The sequence below is a fragment of the Haliotis rubra genome, unplaced genomic scaffold, assembly GCF_003918875.1.
Source record: "Haliotis rubra isolate DU_JTF1 unplaced genomic scaffold, ASM391887v1 Scf1874, whole genome shotgun sequence".
Lineage (NCBI taxonomy): Eukaryota > Metazoa > Mollusca > Gastropoda > Lepetellida > Haliotidae > Haliotis > Haliotis rubra.
Genome location: NW_025765863.1, coordinates 83131 through 98355, shown reverse-complemented (window position 1 = coordinate 98355; position 15225 = coordinate 83131). Strand labels below are relative to the sequence as shown.

The following is a 15225-nucleotide window of genomic DNA, read 5'->3' as shown; positions in this document are numbered from 1 at the left end:
CGGTACGCGTCCCTTCCCCTACGTCATTCCCCCATTGAAATCAATCAAATTGCCATATATTTTGCGACGTCCCCAATAAATATGATACCAGATAATATTTCCCAACAAACCCAAATGTCAAATATATCAATGAGGATGGTACCATAGTGGTTAAAGCGTTCACTCATCACGGCGAGGACCAGTATTCGATTATCCACACGGGTGCAATGTGTGAAGCCAATTCTAATGTCCACAGCTATATTGCTGGAACATTGCTGAGAGCGGCGTAAAATCATATTTTCTGACTATTAATGAGGACACCTACCCGGGCATCTCTTGCTGCACACGTTTCGGTAAAGCAAGTATCCTCGGGGTTCCGTTGTTGCCCCTCATCGTCACAGACTTCAAGAGAATACAGTGGAAATAGACAAGAATTTACACATGACACATGTACATTTGGTACAAACCGTGTCCATATATGTTCATTATATCAACTGCATGTTTCTTTTCATATCTATCAGTAAGGCATTTCTTGAGTATTCAAGATTTTCATGTTAAATTCGTTATGAAAAGTACAATTTAATGCATTATCTGATGGCAGCAATTGGAGGGAATATATTATTGTAAAAGGTTACACGGAGTTTTCATATAATCGACCTTCTTCAGTGGATGAGTGGATGTCTTTAGTTTGCTACCACATTTAGTCTATATCGTAGGAGTCAGTGCGAGCAGGTGATTTTACCAATTTGGTTAAAATGTTTTCCTCAAAAAGTAAACAACACAACAATCGAGGGATGGCCAGAATTTTCGGTAACATATATGTAAATTGATTAGGATAATAAATATTTGACTTTCATCTCGTCACCTGAACTCCGTATAAGAAAAATGAATTATTATGGAATTGGCAACATCAACTGTCTGTCTGTCTGTATTCATCTGTCTGTCTGTCTCTCTCTCTCTCTCTCTCTCTCTCTCTCACACACACACATACACTCACACACAAAACATTAGGGGACGAAGTAAAAGTCTACTTACTACTATCATCCTTGTAACCATGGCATCGTTTGTTGTGTCTTTGTACACAAAATGCTGACACTGGTAGTCTCTCAAACAGGACACAGCACATAAAAGTAGGTTATTTTCAAAAAGAATATACTGGTTCCTTTCAGTCCTCGCTGTTGACGTCCTGGTTTTGGCATCTAAAGGGACGCCTGGTGAAAACTATTATGAACGTTAACTGTCCAAACTATGTACAGGCAACCCTGCAAATGATCTCCATCCTTGACTGGAAGGAAACACAAAGTCTGGTGAGATTGTCTTGATTTATGAAAATTGCGTTCAAGAGCTAATGCTTTTCCTCGCACGATGCTAGAAATATCACTGGATAAATACATTTTATACACATACCTGTTTCTGAAAAAACAGAGACAATTTAATAAAGTATTTATGTTTCTGATTCTGTTTCATCTCTGATCTGAGATGCGGGGTTGGCAAAACTTAAACGTATTCTCGGGCGATATTGGATGAACTGTCGTTATCTAAAACGTGGATTCCGTTATGCTTAAATGAACAAAATGTTGAAACCAAAGAGTGTTTTACATGAAGACATTTCTCCTTAAAGAATGGAAACATACACTCACTGAAAACTTGAAATATATATAACCTCTATTATGTGAATCTAATACGTCTAATTAATGTCATTTAATTACACTAACGAAATCACGAAATATTCATTACAAATACAAATGATATATATTGTACTGTGTTAGTTACATACTCCTATCGTTAAGTTGTGGATAGTATTTTAGTGCTTTTATGATATCGCACATATATTCTATCTAGTATCTGTGAAATAAATGCAAATGAATTGTTGATACAATTTTTTAAAGTTATTCTTTCAAGATTGTCCTCAAGATCTAAGAAATATTCAAGCCGACATAAATCTTCTGTGTCACAATACGAAGCGTTGATGTTCACTACAAAACATACATAAACGGGTACATTAATGAATATTGAAAACAAATGGGAACTGATCGTGTTTATGGGGGCATAATTAGATGTGAACACGGCATTTCGATGACCTTATTTTGGGACCAATTGTAGTGGTTAATACCAGGTCAGCACGTGTTCTCCTTCCGTGTTTCATACCAGGTCATGACCTGCGATGGCACCCGGTGTTCGTATTACCCAAACCAGTGAGTAAAACTATTTATCATCAAATCGGCAACATTTCAACCATATCGTGACGAGATTCAAACTCGTCGGCAATGGCTAGTGGAACTACCAGAGAGCATCATACATATTAAGGTCAATAAATTCATGTTTGAAGATTCAAACTTGTCGGCAATGGCCAGTAGAACTACCAGAGTATCACAGATATTAAGGTCAAACTTGATTCTTATTATAAAAGATAACATTAAAGTGAAGAACACAGTATAAAAGCGCGCAATAGATCGCCAAAGAAGTGAAGAAAGATCTTCAGTAACCCATGCTTGTCGTAAGAGGCGACTAACGGGATCGGGTGGTCAGGCTCAGCTGACTTTGGTGGACACATGTCATCTGTTCCCAGTTGCGTTGATCGATGCTCGTGCTGTTGATGACTGGATTGTCTGGTCCATTATTCCTCTCTAGTTTAAGATTTTCGTCAACATGTTTAGTTTTAAGAAATATTCAGGCTGACCTTAATCAGCGCCAGCACGGCGTTGGCGGTCACTGAACATATTTCCTAAAACAACATACTAAATAGACGAAACACGTACAATAATGAATATTGATAACAAATTAAGGATTGACAGGTTTATAGCTTGATTCAAATGGATGTGGACACGGAAATTCCATGGTCTTATTTAGGGGCGAACCTTTATCTTGGGATCATTGTGAATTCATCCAAAGAAAACCAGGTCAATACTATCTCCTCCACAGCACTTCATGGCGGTGATGATTAATTCTACAACAGCAGAGAAGGGAAAAGATAGATTTTAAGATACGAAGGTATGATTAGATGTACTGCAGTATCGGTAGAATCAAAGGCGAGTCGGCGTCAACCAGATTCTCCGGCAAGTAAGAGGTACAATTGGAGACAACCTACTGCAGGCGGTTTCTTCATATTTACCATGTTGTACTGATAGAGAGCACCCACTACATTTAACGTCAGTAAAGAGAACTAGCTACTTCACGTTCCTTATTTCCAAAATACTGTAAGTGTCAGGTGTCGTTTGTTTAGCGTAAGAACTATTGCGAAAGGAATGTTTGGGTCTAGAATTTCCCATGAATAAGGACATACTGTTTTATGTACATGATGCGAGCAGTGGGTGCTGTGAGTGGACAAGACATAACAAATACCCGAACATGTTGGCATCACAAGTTTACACCGACTGATTCATATCATTATGGAAGGGAAATGAAATACGTATTGATCTAATATTCTCACGTTAGTGAAATATCGTGTCCACATCTCTTTGTATCAAACCATTAACTTGACCAGCCCACATTTGTATACAATATTCATTAAAGTACGTCTTCTGTCTCTTTAGTATGTGTGTTTTTGTAGTGAAATATGTTCAGTGACCTTCATCCATGTGCGTGTGCTGATGTATAGAATATTTAGGTCAGCTTGAATATTTCTTGAACCTAAATAAATGGACGGAAGCTTGAATAGAGAAGAAAATAGCGAATCATACTACACTTAATTTACTAATAAAATACAATCGGTGAAGCCCATTTGTGGTGTTCCCGCCGTGATGTTGCTGGAGTATTGCTAAAAGCGGCGTAAAACCAAATTCAGTCAGTCAGTCAGTACTAATAAAAGTTACAAAACTATACGTTTTACTATCAGAACAGTACTTCAGTATCGGCTACTCCACAACATGATTACTAGATCCCTTGTCCTGTTGTAGATCCAGTCATCAGCATCAATATCGATGTCACGGGTTACACGTGGATGGTATCATGTGTCTCCTATCTTATAAATTGGGGGTCAGCTTTTCCGGTGTTTTTTCAGCCACTGATTTGGCTTGTCCAGAGTTGTTCATACAGAAAAATAGTTTGTCTTAAAGTGGTCAAGACACGTTACTTATAATGACAAGCCCCAATATGGGGACATTTATCATCTGCCAACACGCTTCCGTGACAGTGTCTTTTTGATTTCCATTTTATATAGCCACACATACATCTAGAAATATCTTCAGTAGACAGAACTATTATTTATTTATCATCAACGGCAGAGCACGAGGTTTGTTCGCTATTTGCAGTGAAAGCCTAGTCCACACATGAAGCACTGTCCCGCAGAGATGATTTGGTACATGTGCTTATTTTGGGTAGGACAAGTTTGTAGCAACGATTTATTTTCACTGGGAAAACAGAACACCATCACCGGAGGCAGAAATGCTGCAATATTTTCTGTTCGAGACATGAACCTCGCTTCGTGTGCTGTTACCTGTTACAAGGATAGCAGATGCATGAACTTTGTGTACACCGAGAGTGACAAAAGATGCGACGGCTACGTGGAATTTCGTAAGTACATATCCGAACACCACCATCATTATATCTATATATGTCTTCCCTCTGGTAAGTACATGTCTGAACACCACCATCATTATATCTGTGTATGTCTTCCCTCTGGTAAGTACATATCTGAACACCACCATCAATATCTCTGTATATGTCCTCCCTCTGGTAAGTACATATCTGAACACAACCATCAATATCTCTGTATATATCTTCTCTCTGGTAAGTACATATCTGAACACCACCATCAATATCTCTGTATATGTCTTCCCTCTAGTAAGTACATATCTGAACACCACCATCAATATCTCTGTATATATCTTCTCTCTGGTAAGTACATATCTGAACACCACCATTAATATCTCTGTACATGTCCTCCCTCTGGTAAGTACATATCTGAACACCACCATTAATATCTCTGTACATGTCCTCCCTCTGGTAAGTACATATCTGAACACCACCATCATTATATCTATATATGTCTTCCCTCTGGTAAGTACATGTCTGAACACCACCATCATTATATCTGTGTATGTCTTCCCTCTGGTAAGTACATATCTGAACACCACCATCAATATCTCTGTATATGTCCTCCCTCTGGTAAGTACATATCTGAACACAACCATCAATATCTCTGTATATGTCTTCCCTCTGGTAAGTACATATCTGAACACCACCATCAATATCTCTGTATATGTCTTCCCTCTAGTAAGTACATATCTGAACACCACCATCAATATCTCTGTATATATCTTCTCTCTGGTAAGTACATATCTGAACACCACCATTAATATCTCTGTACATGTCCTCCCTCTGGTAAGTACATATCTGAACACCACCATCAATATCTCTATATATGTCTTCCCTCTGGTAAGTACATATCTGAACACCACCATCAATATCTCTGTATATGTCTTCCCTCTGGTAAGTACATATCTGAACACCACCATCAATATCTCTATATATGTCTTCCCTCTGGTAAGTACATATCTGAACACCACCATCAATATCTCTGTATATGCCCTCCCTCTGGTAAGTTCATATCTGAAGTCAGCAAAATAGTGTCTCCGTCTTGCGACAAGCACTTAACTTGGTCGATATGTCGCAGTGTGTGTTAATGTGCTGAATATTTTCCGGGAATTGTGGCGATGGCGAGGATGAAGGGACAAAGGGAAGAAGAGCTGATGGTCTAGTGTACAGACAAAAGTGCATAAAGAGATGCATGGTTAACCGTAAGTATTCCTGTATGACTATGTGCTGGACATGCAATGAGGGAACAAGAGTGACGTCTTTCCAGATGGCCCACTGTACATTAGTAAGCTCTGTCCTTCCAGCAAATTCAAGGGGAAACCTGCCATGGTTTCGTGGCACAATGTTTTCTTGTCAGTCCTTCCAGACGATCCTTTGGATCATGTGACGACAGTGCCAGGTTGTGATCGAATCCTCCAGAACAATACGTGCTGCTTTGAGTTGGTTTGTTTTTGATAATTATGTCGTTTTCCTGTGAGATGGCCTGGATAAGAGTTCCTTCTTTCTATATATACATGCTGCAATACATGTCTTCTTAAATGTCGTTCATATTGTGATTCTTTGGAAATTTCTTTGCCAGCTTAAGAGCACAAATTCATACAAAGGTTTATGCACGAAATACTTTTGCACATTTAACGTTGATTAGTTTTAGGAAAACTCTGATCAAGCAAAGAACCATCAGCAGCTTTGACACTAAATGATTTTAAGAGATGGTACCTTCCTGGAGAAACGCATACTCTTTTTGATTGCAAGAATGTTTTTCCCATCCTGATTGATGACTTCGACCAGACGGAAAATGATGTCTCTATCCTTCTCTCAATAACAGACACAACAGCAAGTTACAGGATAATCTTCTGGACCGGGAACGAACGAGATTATGGTACCAAAGCTGACTTGTTGCTCAACATTGTTGGGTCGTGTGGATCAGTTGCTAAGACATTGAAGAATGGGAAAGACTTCAGGCTACGGAGAGGACACATGAGTAGATTCAGGGTAGGTTAACACGTCCGGGGCTGAAGGTCCCAGGAAAGAGCAGATGTGTATTTTGGTTTGGCTTGTGTACACGTGACATACACGACATGGAAGTATTTGTACAGTAGTCATCGGTGCTCGTGCACCAGTCCTTGCTTGCACAAAATATTGATTTCAAAATATGTTCGAAAGGCTGAAAGAGTGTTCCCAAATCATTACGAGCTGCATATCATATGGCAGTGTTGCAGTGTACAACTGTCCCCCATAATGTACACGAAGCTTCTCCTCTGATGTCCATACAATGACAAACATAGGGAGCAATGTGAGAGCATTATTCAAAACGATTTAATACAAAACCACAAGAAAAGTGCATTACATCGTGAACACACTGCATGATAGTCGGGAATACCTTGCAAAGTCGGAGTTTATCTCATTCAAAAGGTTATCCGGGTACATTTCAGCTTGGTTGTATCGTTTACTTAGTATGTTTCCCTTCAGTTTGTTGACGCTTCCGTCTGCCACGTACAAGAGGCTGGCCTTGCCTTTGTTGAACCCTGCCACTCTGATGACTGGTTCGTTGAATATGTGAGTTACTATCGCGTTACCTTTACGAGTCTATATTATGCTTCCATACATAAACAACAAAGAACATGACGAACTGTTGGGCACCACCGTCACACATTACTGATAGCTTGATGTTCACAGGCACCACCGTCACACATTACTGATAAGATTAATGTTCTCAGACACCACCGTCACACATGACTGATAGGCTTGATGTTCACAGACACCACCGTCACACATTACTGATAGGCTTGATGTTCACAGACACCACCGTCACACATTACTGATAGGCTTGATGTTTACAGACACCACCGTCACACATTTGTGATAATCTTGATGTTCACAGACACCACCGTCACAAATTACTGATAAGCTTGATGTTTACAGACACCACCGTCACACATTATTGATAAGCTTGATGTTCACAGACACCACCGTCACACATTACTGATATGCTTGATGTTCACAGACACCACCGTCACATATTACTGATAAGATAAATGTTCACAGACGCGACCGTCACACATTACTGAGAGGTTTCATGTTCACAGACAGCACCATCACACATTACTGATAAGCTTTATGTTCACAGGCACCACCGTCACACATTACTGATAAGCTTCATGTTCACAGACACCACCGTCACTCATTACTGATGTCCATAGACACCACCGTCACACATTACTGATAAGCTTTATGTTCACAGACACCACCGTCACTCATTACTGATGTCCATAGACACCACCGTCACACATTACTGATAAGCTTCATGTTCACAGACACCACCGTCACACATTACTGATACGCTTGATGTTCACAGACACCACCATCACACATTACTGATGTCCATAGACACCACCGTCACACATTACTGATAAGCTTCATGTTCACAGACACCACCGTCACAAATTACTGATAAGCTTGATGTTCACAGACACCACCGTCACACATTACTGATAAGCTTCATGTTCACAGACACCACCGTCACACGTTACTGATAAGCTTGATGTTCACAGGCGCCACCGTCACACATTACTGATAAGTTTCATGTTCACAGGCACCACCGTCACACATTACTGATACGCTTGATGTTCACAGACACCACCGTCACATATTACTGATAAGCTTCATGTTCACAAACACCACCGTCACACATTACTGATAGGCTTTACGTTCACAGACACCACCGTCACACATTACTGATAGGCCTCATGTTCACAGACACCACCGTCACATATTACTGATAGGCCTCATGTTCACAGACACTACCATCACACATTACTGATAGGCTTCATGTTCACAGACACCACCATCACACATTACAATGTCACTGCTTTTGAATAATACAGTTATTTATTTCCTCGTGGGTTTCTATTGTTTCAGATTGACGTGTGGGCAGTCAATATGGAAACAGGAAAGAAAGATGTTTGGTTTTTCAGGACAGATTATTGGCTTGATGCAAGTGACAATGGCAAACGGACAACTGGAATAACGTGCGTCAGGATACCTGCAATTATGGGTTTGTTTGCCGTTATTGGTGATACAGGTGCTAACTGCTCATCTAGCCAGATATGTGAAGACGTTTGAGAACACGGTCCCTACACATAAAGCGTCCGTAATGCCACCAGCTGTCGTAAATATATAGTGTGTCATAGGCTCTTAAACGACTTACAGCTACAGACACATTGTGGATCAGGCTAGGTAATGCCTTACTCTAACGGTAAACTGTCTACACGCTGTGGATCGGGCCCAGTAATGTCTTACTCTAACGGTAAACTGTCTACACGATGTGGATCGGGCCCATTAATGTCTTACTCTAACGGTAAACTGTCTACACCTTGAGGATTGTCCCAGTAATGCCTTACTCTAACGGTAAACTGTCTACACGATGTGGATCGGGCCCATTATTGTCTTACTCTAACGGTAAACTGTCTACACCTTGAGGATTTTCCCAGCAATGCCTTACTCTAACGGTAAACTGTCTACACGATCTGGATCGGGCCCATTAATGTCTTACTCTAACGGTAAACTGTCTACACGTTGTGGATCGGGCCCATTAATGTCTTACTCTAACGGTAAACTGTCTACACCTTGAGGATTGTCCCAGCAATGCCTTACTCTAACGGTAAACTGTCTACACCTTGAGGATTGTCCCAGCAATGCCTTACTCTAACGGTAAACTGTCTACACGTTGTGGATCGGGCCCAGTAATGTCTTACTGTGACGGTATACTGTCTACACATTGAGGATCGTGCCCATTATGGCCTTACTCTGACGGTAAACTGTCTACACATTTTGGATCGGGCCCATTAATGTCTTACTCTAACGTTAAACTGTCCACACGTTGTGGATCGGGCCCAGTAATGTCTTACCCTAACGGTAAACTGTCTACAGATTTTCGAACGGGCCTAGTAATGTCTAACTCTAACGGTAAACTGTCTACACATTGTGGATCGGGCCCAGTAATGTCTTACTCCAACGGTAAACTGTCTACACCTTGAGGATTGTCCCAGTAATGCCTTACTCTAACGGTAAACTGTCTACACGTTGTGGATCGGGCCATTATGGTCTTACCCTAACGGTAAACTGTCTACACATTTTGGATCGGGCCCAGTAATGTCTTACTCTAACGGTAAACTGTTTACACATTGTGGATCGGGCCCAGTAATGTCTTCCTCTAACGGTAAACTGTCTACACATTTTGGATCGGGCCCAGTAATGTCTTACCCTAACGGTAAACTGTCTACACATTGTGGATCGGGCCCAGTAATGTCTTACTCTAACGGTAAACTGTCTACACATTGAGGATCGGGCCCATTAATGTCTTACACTAACGGTAAACTGTCTACACATAGAGGATCGGGCCCAGTAATGTCTTACTCTAACGGTAAACTGTCTACACGTTGAGGATCGGGCCGATTATGGTCTTACTCTAACGGTAAACTGTCTACACATTGAGGATCGGGCCCAGTAATGTCTTACACTAACGGTAAACTGTCTACACATTGAGGATCGGGCCCATTATGGTCTTACTCTAACGGTAAACTGTCTACACATTGAGGATCGGGCCCGGTAATGTCTTACACTAACGGTAAACTGTCTACACATTGTGGATCGGGCCCAGTAATGACTTACTCTAACGGTAAACGGTCTACACGTTGAGGATCGAGCCCATTATGGTCTTACTCTAACGGTAAACTGTCTACACATTGAGGATCGGGCCCAGTAATGTCTTACACTAACGGTAAACTGTCTACACATTGAGGATCGGGCCCATTATGGTCTTACTCTAACAGTAAACTGTCTACACGTTGAGGATCGGGCCCATTAATGTCTTACACTAACGGTAATCTGTCTACACGTTATGGATCGGGCCCAGTAATGTCTTACTCTAACGGGAAACTATCTACACATTGTGGATCTGACCCAGTAATGTCTCACTCTAACGGTAAACTGTCTACACATTCAGGATCGGGACCAGTAATGTCTTACTCTAACGGTAAACTGTCTACACCTTGAGGATCGGGCCCAGTAATGTCTACACATTGTGGAATGGGGAACAATAATGTCTTACACTAACGGTAAACTGTCTACAGATTGTGGATCGGGCCCAGTAATATCTAACTCTGACGGTAAACTGTCTATACGTTGTGGATCGGGCCCAGTAATGTCTTACACTAATGGTAAACTGTTTACACAGTGTGGATCGGGCCCAGTAATGTCTTACTCTAACGGTAAACTGTCTACACGATGTGGATCGGGCCCAGTAATGTCTTACTCTAACGGTAAACTGTCTACACATTGAGGATCGGGCCCATTATGGTCTTACTCTAACAGTAACTGTCTACACGTTGAGGATCGGGCCCAGTAATGTCTTACACTAACGGTAAACTGTCTACACATTGTGGATCGGGTCCAGTAATGTCTTACTCTAACGGGAAACTGTCTACACATTGTGGATCTGACCCAGTAATGTCTCACTCTAACGGTAAACTGTCTACACATTCAGGATCGGGACCAGTAATGTCTTACTCTAACGGTAAACTGTCTACACCTTGAGGATCGGGCCCAGTAATGTCTACACATTGTGGAATGGGGAACAATAATGTCTTACACTAACGGTAAACTGTCTGCACATTGTGGATCGGGCCCAGTAATGTCTAACTCTGACGGTAAACTGTCTATACGTTGTGGATCGGGCCCAGTAATGTCCTACTCTAACGGTAAACTTTTTACACATTGTGGATCGGGCCCAGTAATGTCTTACTCTAACGGTAAACTGTCTACACATTCAGGATCGGGCCCAGTAATGTCTTACCCTAGCGGTAAACTGTCTACTCATTGTGGATCGGGCCCAGTAATGTCTTACTCTAACGGTAAACTGTCTACACATTCAGGATCGGGACCAGTAATGTCTTACTCTAACGGTAAACTGTATGCACGTTGAGGATTCGGCCCAGTAATGTCTTACTCTCACGGTAAACTGTCTACACCTTGAGGATCGGGCCCAGTAATGTCTACACATTGTGGAATGGGGAACAATAATGTCTTACACTAACGGTAAACTGTCTACACATTGTGGATCGGGCCCAGTAATGTCTAACTCTGACGGTAAAGTGTCTATACGTTGTGGATCGCGCCCAGTAATGTCTTACTCTAACTGTAAACTGTTTACATATTGTGGATCGGGCCCAGTAATGTCTTACTCTAACGGGAAACTGTCTACACATTTTGGATCGTGCCCAGTAATGTCTTACCCTAACGGTAAACTGTCTACACATTGTGGATCGGGCCCATTAATGTCTTACTCTAACGGTAAACTGTCTACACATTGTGGATCGGGCCCAGTAATGTCTTACTCTAACGGTAACCTGTCTACACATTCAGGATCGGGCCCATTATGGTCTTACTCTAACGGTAAACTGTCTACACATTGAGGATCGGGCCCATTAATGTCTTACACTAACGGTAAACTGTCTACACATTGAGGATCGGGCCCAGTAATGTCTTACTCTAACGGTAAACTGTCTACACGTTGAGGATCGGGCCCATTATGGTCTTACTCTAACGGTAAACTGTCTACACATTGAGGATCGGGCCCAGTAATGTCTTACACTAACGGTAAACTGTCTACACATTGAGGATCGGGCCCATTATGGTCTTACTCTAACGGTAAACTGTCTACACATTGAGCATCGGGCCCATTAATGTCTTACACTAACGGTAAACTGTCTACACATTGTGGATCGGGCCCGGTAATGTCTTACTCTAACGGTAAACTGTCTACACGTTGAGGATCGGGCCCATCATGGTCATACTCTAACGGTAAACTGTCTACACATTGAGGATCGGGCCCAGTAATGTCTTACACTAACGGTAAACTGTCTACACATTGAGGATCGGGCCCATTATGGTCTTACTCTAACGGTAAACTGTCTACACATTGAGCATGGGGCCCATTAATGTCTTACACTAACGGTAAACTGTCTACACGTTGTGCATCGGGCCCAGTAATGTCTCACTCTGACGGTAAACTGTCTACACATTGGGGATCGGGCCCATTATGGTCTTACTCTAACAGTAAACTGTCTACACGTTGAGGATCGGGCCCATTAATGTCTTACATTAACGGTAAACTGTCTACACATTCAGGATCGGGACCAGTAATGTCTTACTCTAACGGTAAACTGTCTACACCTTGAGGATCGGGCCCAGTAATGTCTACACAATGTGGAATGGGGAACAATAATGTCTTACACTAGCGGTAAACTGTCTACAGATTGTGGATCGGGCCCAGTAATATCTAACTCTGACGGTAAACTGTCTATACGTTGTGGATCGGGCCCAGTAATGTCTTACACTAACGGTAAACTGTTTACACATTGTGGATCGGGCCCAGTAATGTCTTACTCTAACGGTAAACTGTCTACACGATGTGGATCGGGCCCAGTAATGTCTTTACTCTGACGGTAAACTGTCTACACATTGAGGACCGGGCCCATTATGGTCTTACTCTAACAGTAAACTGTCTACACATTGAGGATCGGGCCCATTAATGTCTTACACTAACGGTAAACTGTCTACACATTGTGGATAAAGTCCAGTAATGTCTTACTCTAACGGGAAACTGTCTACACATTGTGGATCTGACCCAGTAATGTCTCACTCTAACGGTAAACTGTCTACACATTCAGGATCGGGACCAGTAATGTCTTACTCTAACGGTAAACTGTCTACACCTTGAGGATCGGGCCCAGCAATGTCTACACATTGTGGAATGGGGAACAATAATGTCTTACACTAACGGTAAACTGTCTGCACATTGTGGATCGGGCCCAGTAATGTTTAACTCTGACGGTAAACTGTCTATACGTTGTGGATCGGGCCCAGTAATGTCTTACTCTAACGGTAAACTTTTTACACATTGTGGATCGGGCCAAGTAATGTCTTACTCTAACGGTAAACTGTCTACACATTCAGGATCGGGCCCAGTAATGTCTTACCCTAACGGTAAACTGTCTACACATTGTGGATCGGGCCCAGTAATGTCTTACTCTAACGGTAAACTGTCTACACATTCAGGATCGGGACCAGTAATGTCTTACTCTAACGGTAAACTGTATGCACGTTGAGGATTCGGCCCAGTAATGTCTTACTCTAACGGTAAACTGTCTACACCTTGAGGATCGGGCCCATTAATGTCTACACATTGTGGAATGGGGAACAATAATGTCTTACACTAACGGTAAACTGTCTACACATTGTGGATCGAGCCCAGTAATGTCTAACTCTGACGGTAAACTGTCTACACTTTGAGGATCGGGCCTATTATGGTCTTACTCTAACAGTAAACTGTCTACACGTTGAGGATCGGGCCCATTAATGTCTTACACTAACGGTAAACTGTCTACACGTTATGGATCTGGCCCAGTAATGTCTTACTCTAACGGGAAACTATCTACACATTGTGAATCTGACCCAGTAATGTCTCACTCTAACGGTAAACTGTCTACACCTTGAGGATCGGGTCCAGTAATGTCTACACATTGTGGAATGGGGAACAATAATGTCTTACACTAACGGTAAATTGTCTACACATTGTGGATCGAGCCCAGTAATGTCTAACTCTGACGGTAAACTGTCTACACGCTGTGGATCGGGCCCAGTAATGTCTTACTCTAACGGTAAACTGTTTACACATTGTGGATCGGGCCCAGTAATGTCTTACTCTAACGGTAAACTGTCTACACATTTTGGATTGGGCCCAGTAATGTCTTACCCTAACGGTAAACTGTCTACACATTGTGGATCGGGCCCAGTAATGTCTTACTCTGACGGTAAACTGTCTACACATTCAGGATCGGGCCCATTATGGTCTTACTCTAACGGTAAACTGTCTACACGTTGAGGATCGGGCCCATTAATGTCTTACACTAACGGTAAACTGTCTACACATGGTGGATCGGGTCCAGTAATGTCTTACTCTAACGGGAAACTGTCTACACATTGTGTATCTGACCCAGTAATGTCTCACTCTAACGGTAAACTGTCTACACATTCAGGATCGGGACCAGTAATGTCTTACTCTAACGGTAAACTGTCTACAACTTGAGGATCGGGCCCAGTAATGTCTACACATTGTGGAATGGGGAACAATAATGTCTTACACTAACGGTAAACTGTCTACACATTGTGGATCGGGCCCATTAATGTCTTACTCTAACGGTAAACTGTCTACACCTTGAGGATTGTCCCAGTAATGCCTTACTCTAACGGTAAACTGTCCACACGATGTGGATCGGGCCCAGTAATGTCTTACTCTAACGGTAAACTGTCTACACCTTGAGGATTGTCCCAGTAATGCCTTACTCTAACGGTAAACTGTCTACACGATGTGGATCGGGCCCATTAATGTCTTACTCTAACGGTAAACTGTCTACACGTTGTGGAACGGGCCATTATGGTCTTACTCTAACGGTAAACTGTCTACACATTGAGGATCGGGCCCAGTAATGTCTTACTCTAACGGTAAACTGTCTACACATTGAGGATCGGGCCAATTATGGTCTTACTCTAACAGTAAACTGTCTACACGTTGTGTATCGGGCCCAGTAATGTCTTACTCTGACGGTAAACTGTCTACACAATGAGGATCGAGCCCATTATGGTCTTACT

General features: G+C 42.0%; 1 long non-coding RNA gene across 1 annotated transcript; it reads left to right on the top strand.

Annotated features, from left to right (window-relative positions):
* The first annotated feature begins 6206 nt into the window (after positions 1 to 6206).
* LOC124274084 lies at positions 6207 to 8792 on the top strand. Its single transcript, XR_006897852.1, has 3 exons — positions 6207 to 6511; positions 6985 to 7071; positions 8434 to 8792. It is a non-coding gene; the product is annotated as an uncharacterized LOC124274084 (long non-coding RNA).
* The last annotated feature ends 6433 nt before the right edge of the window (positions 8793 to 15225 follow it).